This window comes from Dermacentor silvarum, unplaced genomic scaffold (genome assembly GCF_013339745.2).
Source record: "Dermacentor silvarum isolate Dsil-2018 unplaced genomic scaffold, BIME_Dsil_1.4 Seq365, whole genome shotgun sequence".
Classification (NCBI taxonomy): Eukaryota; Metazoa; Arthropoda; class Arachnida; order Ixodida; family Ixodidae; genus Dermacentor; species Dermacentor silvarum.
Window position 1 is genome coordinate 2,728 of NW_023606119.1, and position 12,562 is coordinate 15,289.

Here is a 12,562-nt window from a genome sequence, read left to right on the forward strand (position 1 = left end):
CAAAATTGTAAAAAAACATTCGTGTTTTCGAATCAGTCATCAGCTACCCCATTTATTGACTGCATGCTGCAACGCAGGGTATTCTGAATGTTTTTATTTCGTTTACCGTCCTGTAAATGTGCTGATGGGTAAAAATTGTTGAATACATGTCAGATGATGTGGTGCTCTAGATATGGCTTTTGTGGCATTAAATCATGGCTCTCATGCAGGCATTGACTATGAAACCTTGTTGAGCATGTTTTCCGCAGCAATATAGCTTAAACCGGTAACTGTTATAAAGCAGCCGGTCATCGATATCTTTAAATAAAGCGGCCACACGGCTTCTCAACGTAGAGGAAACAAAATGCATTCAATACATAGCGATTTCTCATGTCGTAGATTGTTTATTTGGTTGAGAATTTTTTCAAAAACAAGCGCTACAACTCACTGCAAATTAACTGCAGCGCTTGTCTTGCTTCCACTCCCACTGATTCTCGTGCTTCGAGCTGGCGCGACATGCATGTCACGATTTTCATGTTATTAGAACGTGTCACCCATGGTCGCAGACATTGTCTCGTCATACCAATTTTGGTATATATCAAGTTAGCGAAACGTCCGCAAGAGTACCAAGACCGTGGCACGCAAATCATGCCGCTCATGACATTCATGCTTTGATTTCATGTTATAACCTGTCATTTATGTTCGTCATGCAGTCATCTTGTGGCATACCAATTTTCGTATTCATCCTATTAACGAAACGGCCAGGGAAGCACCAAGACCGTGACACGTAAATCATACCGCTCATGACATGCATGTCATGATTTTCATGTTATGACCTGTCATTTATGTTCGTCATGCAGTCATGTTGTGCCATACCAGTTTTAGCATACATCCCATTAAAGAAAGGGCTAGGAGAGCACCAAGACCGTCGCACGTAAATCATGCCGCTCATGACATTCATGCTTTGATTTTCATATTATGGCCTGTCATTTATGTTCGTCATGCAGTCATGTTGTGGCATACCAATTTTCGTATACATCCCGTTAACGAAACGGCCAGGAGAGCCCAAAGTCGTAGGCGGCTAGATAGATAGATAGATAGATAGATAGATAGATAGATAGATAGATAGATAAATAGATATGCTCAATGTCGCCGAAGTGCGCTAAGAAATGCTTCGCATTTAAAAGCGCACAACGTAGGCGCAGATCTTTACGCACTTGCAGCTCATGCACAACAAGCGTTTAAGAACAGCGCATTTTGTGCTATCCAGAAACGAACGAGTTAAACAGGCACGTTTACATGCCAGATATCAAGACTACAAGACGGACAAACGCTACAGAAAATAGCGTGCAAATGAACACGGTGCACTGGTGATTACGATTAAGCCCGATCGGGATCTGATTTCTCAACAATGATCGGGTTCCTTCTGCAGCTTGGGCAAGGGAGCTGATGACGATCGAGAAATTCGATCCGGATAAGGCTCGATCGCGATCAAAGTGCCAGTGTCACACAGCTTCAACTCCCCACACAGAAAGGCAATAACGTATACGCTGCACAAACAGGAACGGTCCGTGGGTTGCCACTTGTCGCGCCTGATCTTTACCAGCCACAGGAGTCGTCTTCGTATCTTTCGGAACATCTTCCAGCCATTTCGCGAATGGTTTGTGCACTGTGGTACGCAACACCTGGGCATTTTGCCCTAGAAGACGCCGCACACGTGTCTCACTCAACCAGCCGCGACGATGCGTGGGGAGCGCAATGGCGGCCGCGGTCGAAAGGCGGCATTCACCCCTTCACAGAATGACTCCACCCTCCACGGCGGCGGAGGAGGGCGCACGCATCGAGGAACCCTAGCGCAGCATAAAGTGCCTATATATAAAAAGTAGCGACACTCTCCTCCTCCGCCTTCCCTCCTCCTCGTTTCTCCTCTCTTTCGCGGTCCTTTTTCAACCGTTGCGCCGCCTACACCGCTTGAAACACGTGCACTTGTTTATCTTTCGCCGCTGATCAGATTCGACGATCGCCGACTGTGTTCGTCGCTATCGTCGTGCTCCTCGCCAGTCGGTAGACGCTTCTCGGGCGAAAATGGCGATGGAGCGTGATCGTAAACAAACGCAGCCAGCGCCCGGGGGCTCGACGGTCCACGTGATGCCATTAGGCCAATACCGACGCGGCGTCGGCCTCGGACAGGGTGTGCGAGGAGGCGGCGGCATTCTTCAAAGCGTGACGCTACTTTTTTATATAGGGGCTTTAGCGCAGCAGTAAAACCCCTATATACAAAAAGTAGCGCCATCCACTTCCCTCCTCTCCGTTCCACTATCGCGCTCGGCGCGACCAGCGCGATCGAGGCGCGATATCGACAGTGGCGCCGCCTGCGTCGGGCCTGCCGTGGCAGACGACAGCTAACGCGCTACCAGAGGATACCGAGGAAAACTTCGATCTCCCCTAGCAAAAATTCTAATATAAAACTAATAGCCTATTAGGTTATTGACACTAATACAGTCTATTAGGTCTATTAGTGTATTAGTCTAATAGATATTGGTGTATTAGTCTAATAGGCCTATTAGTCTAGTAGGTCTATTAGTGTATTAGTCTAGTAGGTCTATTAGTGTATTAGTCTAATAGGCCTATATTGTTAGTCTAATAAGTCTATTGCTGTGAAAGAAAATGTTGCAATGCACCAGATAACGAAAAACAGGTAAAATTTCTAGAAGCATTTATTAGCACAGCATATCTTTTTACAGATTCCTCTTTCGAGATCTTCGTCAGGTCAGCAATCTTGATTGAGAGCTTTTCGTTGACTTCGACCAGAGGACGTCCTTTTGATGAAGTGGTTAAAAAAACCTGGGTACAAAAATACACACATACAGAAACAGTTGAAAGCAGGGGTGCTAGTTCTACCACGAAACGTTTAAGCTGGCAATATTTTAGGACAGTTGATATATGCTAGCTCAAAATATTATAACAAACAATGACGTTACCTGACGTGACAGGACAATTACAAAGCACACAAAATCAACATAAGATGTGCGTTCCATCGAAACTGTAGACAGATATAAGGAACTCTAGACAGAAATCTTGCACAGCGTTGTCGGAAACAGGCATGTTATTGCTGCAACGCACACAGCTATCGGCCCGACAGCACTGTACTTACGTCCACCGTCAGGATTTAAAAAAAAAGAAGAAAACGCTTCATACTGTACTACAGAGGCATAAATAAGAAGTATAATTACCTCGAGATGGCAAATCGGCGCCGGGGAAAACGCTGCACATCGATGCACGCTGATAGATCCACAAAGCCGCGAAGGACAGGGGTAAAACAGTTGCCTTGCGTTGTTTTGAAGTATTAACAGCATCCATAGATAAAACTATCCAAATATATTACTGCACGAATGAGATTGCGCAGGCGCTAACACCACGGGTTCCTTAAAAACACATCGTTCATTCACTAACACGCACACCTCGCGTGACGCCTCGCCTTGACATGGCAGCCGCCATGGCACACGTGCTGTGCGCAACTACGGCTGACTACGGTCGCAGTTTTATATCCTTCCCAACCGCCGTGTTCCCTTCTCTGCGATACTGCTCTTTGATGTCAATAAATATTACGGCCTTTATATGCGGTATCAAGTCAGTAATTTAGGTTAAAAGTTTTTACATTTACTTTTTGCGCACTTCAACAGAAAATACGACACTAACGAAACTTCAGCCGCAAACAAATATGGTTGCTGCTATTGCCATGGGTGTTCTGTACTATTGCACCGTCGTTCGTAAGCTGACCGGGCAGCGCGATTCTGCCTTGCAGATTACAGCCGGTATTCGTTTTTTTTTTTTTTCGTTTTTTTTTTTTTCATGGGAAAGTATTCGCTGTGCTGTAAACACTAGATGTTTCCTAACGACTCATCGCGACGAGGTTCAGTGAAGCAAATTGGCAAGACCATGTTGGCACACGTCGCTTTTGTGTATGTCGCCGAGAGATGGCCAGTTTCACTTGCTTAGTGCGCTGAAACTAATGCAAACGTGCGAACGCAGTCTGCTGCACATTTGTACAGCAGGCCTGATTTTAATTATCAGTGATTAAATAGAAACACCTCTCCATGCAAGCAAGGGGTCCGCTAGTCTATTTTTTTCATCAACTTTCACCAGCAAACGCGAGCTGTGGAATCCAGCAATACATGTTGTATCGACCAGCAACAATCTCCATAAGACCAATAGGACCTATTAGTCTAACAGAGATACTAGTAGACACGCAACACTGTTTGCATAAGACTAATACAGGGCCTATTGGTCTTATAGGTAAATCAGTACGACTAATATAAATTTCTATTGGTCTAATACAAAACTGATACAACTAATACAAAACTGTATTAGACCAATACAAACTTCTAATAAATTTCTATTAGTCTAATACAAAACTAATACAACTAATACAAAACTGTATTAGACTAATACAAACTTCTATTAGAATTTTTGCTAGGGTCGCCCTGCGGATACGTTTTTGAGGCGCGATTTTGCTTCGTCAGTCAGTAACTGGTTTTAATAATGCCGTTTTGAAAGTAGCAACGCGACGATGCGAGACAGCGCAAATATCAAGTGTGCAGCAAGCGTTTGCGCACGGCGGATGGTAAACAAAAAAAGCCTTTTGCCCTCGCCTTGTCGGTTGCGGCAACTTAAGGCGCGCAGCATGCCATCACAACGAAGTTCTTGTCCCTAACACGTTTGATCCGTTGTGCGTACAGCACTTTCGTCGCACAGGCCCGAGAATGGCAGTCGGAGCGCTGGAAAGAAAAAAATATACAAAAGCGCAACGCGTACTTTCACGTGACACGGATTGGCTAATGGGGGAGCGGAGGAGGCTGGGGCGACAGGCGGCGGCCGAAGGAGGGAAACGCCGGGTGTGAGCGCGGTGCGGCAAGATCTAAGAATGACGCTACTTTTTATATATAGGGGCTTTAGCGCAGCAGCGCCTTCAGGCGATCGTTTTCTCGTCTATATGGACCTATTGCGCGTGCTGATAGCTTCGCGTGCGCTGTTTTTCGCGCTCAGTTCAAGTTGAAGCAAGGCGCAAGCTCAAAGGTGAATTCGCTCGCCGCCGCGCTTGCTCACTCGGCGTTTTCAGAGAGAGCGGTAATCGAGAGAGATGTGTTCATGTTTGCTTGTGCGCGCGTGACACCGTGCTTGCTAATTTAGTTTACCAATGCTTACAAGTTTATACGACCACTAAACTATTATCCTACTTTGTATAGCTGTCCACTAATTTGCTATAGCAATCGATGCTTCACCTTACGGGCGAGATACTGCAAATTTTCATTCTAATCCGCCATAGCCCTTCGTGATAGGACGCCTCGCCCATATGGGCGTAAAAACAGGTTGGAATAGTTCTGTTATACCGGCCTTGGGGAACAGAGACGCCCGCCAGCTTCACCCGCTGCACAGCGCGTGCCTCCGAAAAAATCTAGTTGGCTCGCAGCCTGCTTTTTTGTTGTTTTGCACCTCAACTAGGGAGCGCTAGCTGCGCACCTCAGACCAAACAACCGTACACTCTATCAATACAGCCGCCCTAGCCGTCCGACAGCAGCGACAACAGCCGATAGTGGCCGCAGCGCGCGCCGGCCGAAAGCTCCGAAATGTCCATTGTTACAAGCGCGAAAATTACGAGAAACTCTGTACGGGAGATGCCGTCACGCGGTGTGCGTAATGCGAATAGCTGCATTCTTCTTCGGAGAACGAATCCGCTCGCTGTTCGCGGCCACTGACGAAGCCGTTCTGGCGCAGCGAGGCGCAATTTCGGTCGATTTTTTTTGTGTTTGGCGCAGGATTATGCGTCTGTATCAAAAATGCGCAATTGGCACAGGAGTCCCACGCCTGCTTTCTTCCAAAGCGGGTACGCGACGCGCAATAGGAATGCGCCTCTGCTCGACCCACTGTAAAACATTCTAGCACACTATAGTAGTGGTCCAGAGCTCGAGGCTCAATACGATTTGAGTCATTTTGCCAGAGCACACGTCCCGCCTTGCCAAGGCTATGCGCAACTATACATACGAGAGATACATGCTGCTTGAAGAACGAGAACAATATTTGTTCTCAAAGGGAACGGTACAATAACATAGTATAATGAAAGCCGACACTGCGGCCGCAATGCACGCCCAATCACCGAGCTGCATTAAAAAGTAAATAAATAAGAGAATGAAAGGAATTTATTCTTAAGGCATAATACATGTCATATATGCAATTATGAACCCATTTGAGCGGTCTGAACGCAAATACCAGCGTGCGAAGTAGTACGAATGACCCTGCGAGCAATGTCCCCAGCAGTTTTCCAACGGCGCGACCTTTACGCGGCCCAATCCCATAGCTTCTATCGCAACGCCGCCACAGTATTTTCCACGTCGGGCGCCTCACGGCAAAGCATGCACAGCCCCAGCCGCTCGCCCCACTCAATAGTATTCTTAGTCGGGTACAACTTTAGAAGACAGGGAGAGGCCCGCCCAGATGACCGAAGCGCAGAATCCAATTGCAATCCGCGACTAAAGAAATAGTCCCGCTCAAAAAATAGTTACACTCTAGCCGACGAGCAGCCCCGACCGGTCGTGAGCGCAGCGTATGGATAAGGTAAATGGAGAAAGAAAGCTTCTCATTCCTCCATGGTGCAGCGTAATGAGCTGCATCTAGGAGGCCGGTTGAGAACAGTCGTGCATAATGAATGGACGTAATGCATATTTCACCGCGTGACGAATTATCTTATCTTATATCCAGTCATCTTTTACCAATTCGTCTTTGACGAATCAGCCAAGTCGCGAAGGCGCTTACACCCGCGCTGAAAGCATTAATTACATTGATTTTAAGTAAGGAATACAATGACATCCTTTGGTTTTGAAGCATAACTGCGAGTCGGCCTAGTTGGAACGATTCATTTTCTTAAAATTTTGTGCGCAAACAAACAGGGACGAAGAAAAAGGAGACACAACGACGAGCGCTTTCTAACAACTGATTTTTATTATTGAAGAACCACCGGCTTAAATACCCACAGACCTGCGCGATCCTGTCAATAGAACACGTCAGACGCATAAAATAACGCTTGTCATGAAATGCCGCTACGCGGGTCAGCATACAAAAGGCAGGCAATGTTCATAAAAACAAGCACAAAAGGCGAAAATGCGTAAAAACGATATTCATAACAGGAGCGAATTCTCTTTATCTAACAATGAAACAGAAGGATGACTGATGCATTTTCTTTAGTTTTTTCAATCCAGTGAGCTTCCACATTCTCCCCGCGGTTTGGTTTTCTATGCCTAGACAAATGGCGGTGCTTCCAAGACAAGGTGAGCACGCATGTTCTTCACAATGCATCGCAAAATGCGTATCGATGACGCGCCCCTGGGCAGCCATCGGATAGCTGGCCCAGTGACGTAGTTCTGGGTCAAATCGCGTCATCTGGGCCCCAACTCAGCCCGCTTGGCGTGCTGCAATCGTAGCGATGTACAGGGACCCTGAAACGATTTTGACGATTTTGTACAAACGTACTGAGCGTTTAGGGTAGGTGCTTCTGATCATTAATTGACGCATCTAAGCGCTCCACGTAAAGGTGTAATTTATTATAAGGTTTTAAAAATGTATTCCTATGAACTAATTTCGGCACGGGCATAGCGCATTAACCTCGGGAAGAAGTGGCCGCAAAAACCTTCACTGTATCGGCTGTGTGGTTCGGTGCTCGCTGTTTCTACTTGGAATGAGCGCACTGAAACACTTAATTAAACTCTCTCAGCATTTATCAATGCTAAAAAAATAATGGTAGTCACCATGAAAAAGCATTCAAGCGGGAAAACTAAGCGCGACCAAATCATTTGCTCGCCCGGAGGTATGCAGACGCCGCGAGAAACCACGATGATGATGATGATGAGGATTTATTGGCATCCCCTTTGAAACGGGGTGGTGCATAGTCACCTAGCCTGCTTGAGTTACTCAAGTGTACTACACATGTTCTTTATCTCGCATTTTTGTATACCTTTTCAAAAATTAGCTTGTACCGCTGCCTATGATTTTAAGAGATCAGGTCGTATTCATCTTTTCCCTGCTTTTTTTCCACCAGTACTCTAATCGTCCTCTGCTGATCTCTACGGCTGATCTGTTTATGTTTCCTTCCACTTTAAACCCAAAGCGCTTCTGGGAGTTGCACGGTACCTACGGTTCTCGCTGGGTGGATCCCGTCGCATTCCATTAGGATGTGCTGAGTGGTCTCTGGATCTTTACTGCAGCATACACGTCTCATCTAGTTCCGAATATTTGTTCCGATATGTTTTTCGTCCTTAGGCAACCGGCTCGAGCCTCAAATAGCAAGGCACTGCCCTTTGTGTTATTGTACAGATTTCCCTTCCAATTTCTTCTTCTCATTCTTGTAAATCTCCATTGTCCTTTTCGTTTCCATTCTTGCATCCAATTCACGTCTCTATTTCTCTCACGTTCTTTCTGATGAACCCTGGTTGTCTATTTACAGTTTCGATTATCCTTTACTTGGTTGCCCAACTTCCTTGACCTCTTCCTCCATTCTGTGTCCACGCTTTTCATGTAGAGATACTTGGGCACTTTAGCCGCCCATTTATTTTCATCCATGTTCCTGAGCCTTTCTTCAAAACTAATTTTGCTTTGTGCTTCTCTGACTTCAAAAGAGGCCCAACCCATGTCTCCATGCACTGCCTCATTTGTCGTATTACCGTGGGCTCCCAAAGCCAACCGGCCTACTGATCTTTGGTTAACTTCTAAACCCGCCAATATATCCGATTTTAAGCATATTAATGGCATTGCGAATGTTAGCGATGGCACCATTACTCCTTTCCAGATTCCACGCACCACCTCATACTTATTGTGGTCCCACAGTGCTCTGTGTTTCATTAATGCTGCATTCCGCTTCCCCTTTATTTTCATTATCTTGGTGGTTGCTTGAGTAATTCTTTCCTTCGTTTATGTGTACGCCGAGGTACTTATATTGCTTCACTATGGGTATTACTTGCTGTTGAATTGACACCACGAAGTTACTCGTGTGTTCATTAAAGATCATAATCCCTGATTTCTCTGTGCTAAACTTAAGGCCTAGATTTGTCGCTGCGTTCCACAGATATTCGCAAGTATCTGTAAATCTTTTTTATTGTCCGCTAGTAGCACAATGTCGTCTGCGTACATCAGTCCAGGGACCTTCTGTTGCACCATTTCGTCCATTACGCATGTAGGATAAATCAAAACCTAATTCGCTGTTTTCCAGTCGTCTTTCTATGCCCTTGACGTAAAGCGTGAACACAATGGTGACAGAGGGCATCCTTGCTTCAATCCTTGGTGAATTCCCACCATTTCATTTCCTTTCTCGGCCTTCCCATGCCACTTGTACTTGGTTGTCCTCGATATATCTCCCTCAGCAGCTCCACGAAATCGTCATCTATGCTTCGTATTGAAGAATATCCTACAACAATTCCCTGTCTACGTTGTCATAAGCTCCTTTAATATCTGAAATGCTACCCATAAAGGTCTTTTCTGAGCTACTGAAATCTCTATGCACCGAGTTAGTACAAACATATTGTCTTCTAAGCGTCTGCCTGGCCTGAACCCATTCTGTAGTTCCCCCAATACACCGTTTTCCTCCACCCACTTCGACAGTTCTAATTTATGGCTTGCATTGCCATTCTATATATCACCGACGTTACTGTAACTGGCCTGTACGAGCTCGTCTTATCCTTATCTCCTTTGCCTTTGTAGATGAGATTCATCTTGCTTTCACGCCATCCAACGGGAATATTCTTTGTTCTAATCACTTGCTTCTATGGCATTAGTCAGCAGTGCCTTGCTTTTTGGACCGAGGTTTTTGATTAGCTGTATTGGGGATTTCATCGGGTCCTGCTGCCGTGTTGTTAGGCGACATTTCTGCTGCCTTTTTCCATAGAAGCTTTCTATGCTGAATTTTGATCTCTCAGCCTCTCTGTTGTTGCTGGATCTGTTTGTCTGAACTACACTTTTTCTGGTACCGAAGTTATGCTGATAACGTCTGTGATGTACCCGCAGCGCATCATCGCCTTCATAGATGTTACCGTCTTCATCCCTTATAGCTGTTTGCGAGTTTCTAGTTGGAGCTCCGAGTGCTTTTATATGGTTCCAGAATCTTTTGGGGCGCCTTTGTCTCTTTTGTGAATGTTATGCACCCAACGTCACTTGCGCATTTAATTTTCTCTTGCACGAGCTCACTCGCAAACCTTTTCTTTTCTCTGTATGTATCCATCTAAGGAGCACCCCTTCTTCTTGTAATCCCAACTTTTTGGCTTCTCGATGAACCCTAGAGCCTCTTTACGCTCTTCTATAGCTTGTTTAACTTCCTTGTTCCACCACTTACGTGGTTTCCTCTTTCCAATCCAACAATTGTATTGCCGTGTCCGCCTTATTTCATGCTGCATAACCTCCACCAGTTCCTTATATTCCCAGACTGCTGTAGGAAAAGCCTCAATTTTCTTCTCTATGTTGTTTGCGATCTCTGTTATTTGCTCGTCATTCATTTTTAAAAACTCTGAGGCTATTGGTTCATGTTCTGCGCTGGTACCTCTCCCAAACTTTAATGCTAACGTCTATGATCGCTTCCCAGGCATTTTTTCCATTTTCGTCTATTATCATTTGTTCCAGTTGTTCGTAGACCATTTATGAGACTAAGGCGTAGTCGATACATGACTGCCTGTTTCCGCATTGCCACGTTACCTGTCCATGACACTTATTCTCCCCTGTTAACTACTATAAGGTTCTGTTCATCACACAAATCCAGCACTAGAGAGCCGTTGTAATCAGTATATCCGTCTAAATCGTCCATGCGCTTTCATATCTCCCACTAATATCACCTGGCCCGAGTTACTGAACTCATTAATATCGCTTCTAATGCAATCGACCAATTCCTTATTTTTTTTCCCTGCTATCACTACCTGTCCATAGGTAAGCTACTCCCAGCCACGTCTTTTACCTTGCCATGTACCACTAATCCATAAATGCTCTTTACATGTCTCGTTTACCCTTCGCCACTTCAGACCTCGCCTAATTAGTACGCCAACCACGCGGCCTAAACGGCCCCCGCCGGTAGCGCCGTCACGCGGCAGGAACGCGCTTTGGGCCAGCCTCTGGAGGCCGGTCTTCACACCAGGTAAGGTGGCTAGAAGGGGCCCTTCTAGCCACCGTAACCAGGTCGTGCTTCACACCTCCCCATTCTAGCCACCCTAGCCGGGCGGCTGGCGGAGGTTGGAGAGCCTTCGCGCGCTGGCTCCAAGACAACCAGAAGTACACGACAACGTACGTCAGAACTGACGTAGAGCCAGCGAAGGCGGAGCTTAAGTAGTAAGTGGTTTGTATGGAAAAAGGAAAGGTTGATGCTATCTTCTGCAGCCCTTGAGGGAGCACGGCTCAGCGCCAACAGGGAGGGGAAAGTGGGAGAGAAAGGGGATAGTGTGGAATCGTCTTAACCCCCGATCACTCGCGCACGAGTTGAGGAGGAAATGCAACACTGGCAACGCACGCTGCTTGATCGCTCTCGCAGGGGATCGACGGCAGGTGCGGCTAGCGGAGAGGTTGGAGAGCCTTCGCGCGCTGGCTCCAGACAACCGGAAGTAGACGACAAGTACGTCACAACATGACGTAGAGCCAGCGAAGGCGGAGCTTAGCCCCATTCACTCAGCGAACCGTTGAGCAAACGCATGGCTAGGGAGGAGGGCAACTTGTAATCGTCCGTAGCTCTCTTAATATGAGACGCTTCCCTTAAATTGTGACGCGAATGTTTACTGTAGCTGTATCCTACACGTCTACAAAATTTGTCCGAACCGTTTCATGGACCTTTAAGAGGAGGAGGATGTGGGGAGCACACGCACCCATCTTCTCCTGCGTACTCTCGTCGTCGCGTGCGCACGTTGCGGACGCATCGGAAGTCGGCGTAGACACGAGAGAGAGGCACTTTGCCTCTGCCGGATCTCGCTCTGCCTCTCGCGACGCGCGTACCCCGCAGGAAAAGGGAAGGTATCCGACGGGGGAGAAGGCAATTCTCCTCGCGAAAGGTAAAAAAGGCATAAAAGAGCGCCACCGGCGCCCCTACCTCGAACCTGCCGGAACGGATATTACCTGCTGTAAGCGTGAGTGACCTCGCTTGCGTGACTAACACACGCACGAGGCAAGCCAATTTATTCCTTATTACAGATTGGACTTCCGTCTGCAAGTGTGCCTTATTGCTCGTATCAGTAAACGTTGTTGAGTTGACTCGCATCGTTGCCTTATTCGCCCGAACCCTACGTAGCTGCCGATCGCACGCGCTACGGGTTGGGGAGTACGACGGAACGACTGTGTGCGGATAGATCCGGAGCTTGCTTCAGCCCTAGCCTCGCGCAGAACGTACCCCCACACACTTCAAAAGTGAACTATAGCTGCCATAGAGTTTCTCACAATTTTATCTAGAGTGAAAAGTGGCGATGCTGCGCTGTGATATCCATGGAATGCCGGTATATTGTGACTTCGGATTGGCATCGTTTCTCGGAGAGCCAAGAAAGCCTTGAAGACGCGCCTGGCTAGCACCGTTTCGTCT

At 46.8% G+C, this 12,562-nt stretch overlaps 1 long non-coding RNA gene across 1 annotated transcript; it reads right to left on the reverse strand.

Moving 5' to 3' along the window:
- Nucleotides 1-2,678: 2,678 nt before the first annotated feature.
- On the reverse strand, nucleotides 2,679-3,528 carry LOC125941812 (uncharacterized). Its single transcript, XR_007464630.1, has 2 exons — nucleotides 3,213-3,528; nucleotides 2,679-2,823 (listed from the first exon to the last, which is right to left on the reverse strand). It is a non-coding gene; the product is annotated as an uncharacterized LOC125941812 (long non-coding RNA).
- Between the last annotated feature and the right edge of the window lie 9,034 nt (nucleotides 3,529-12,562).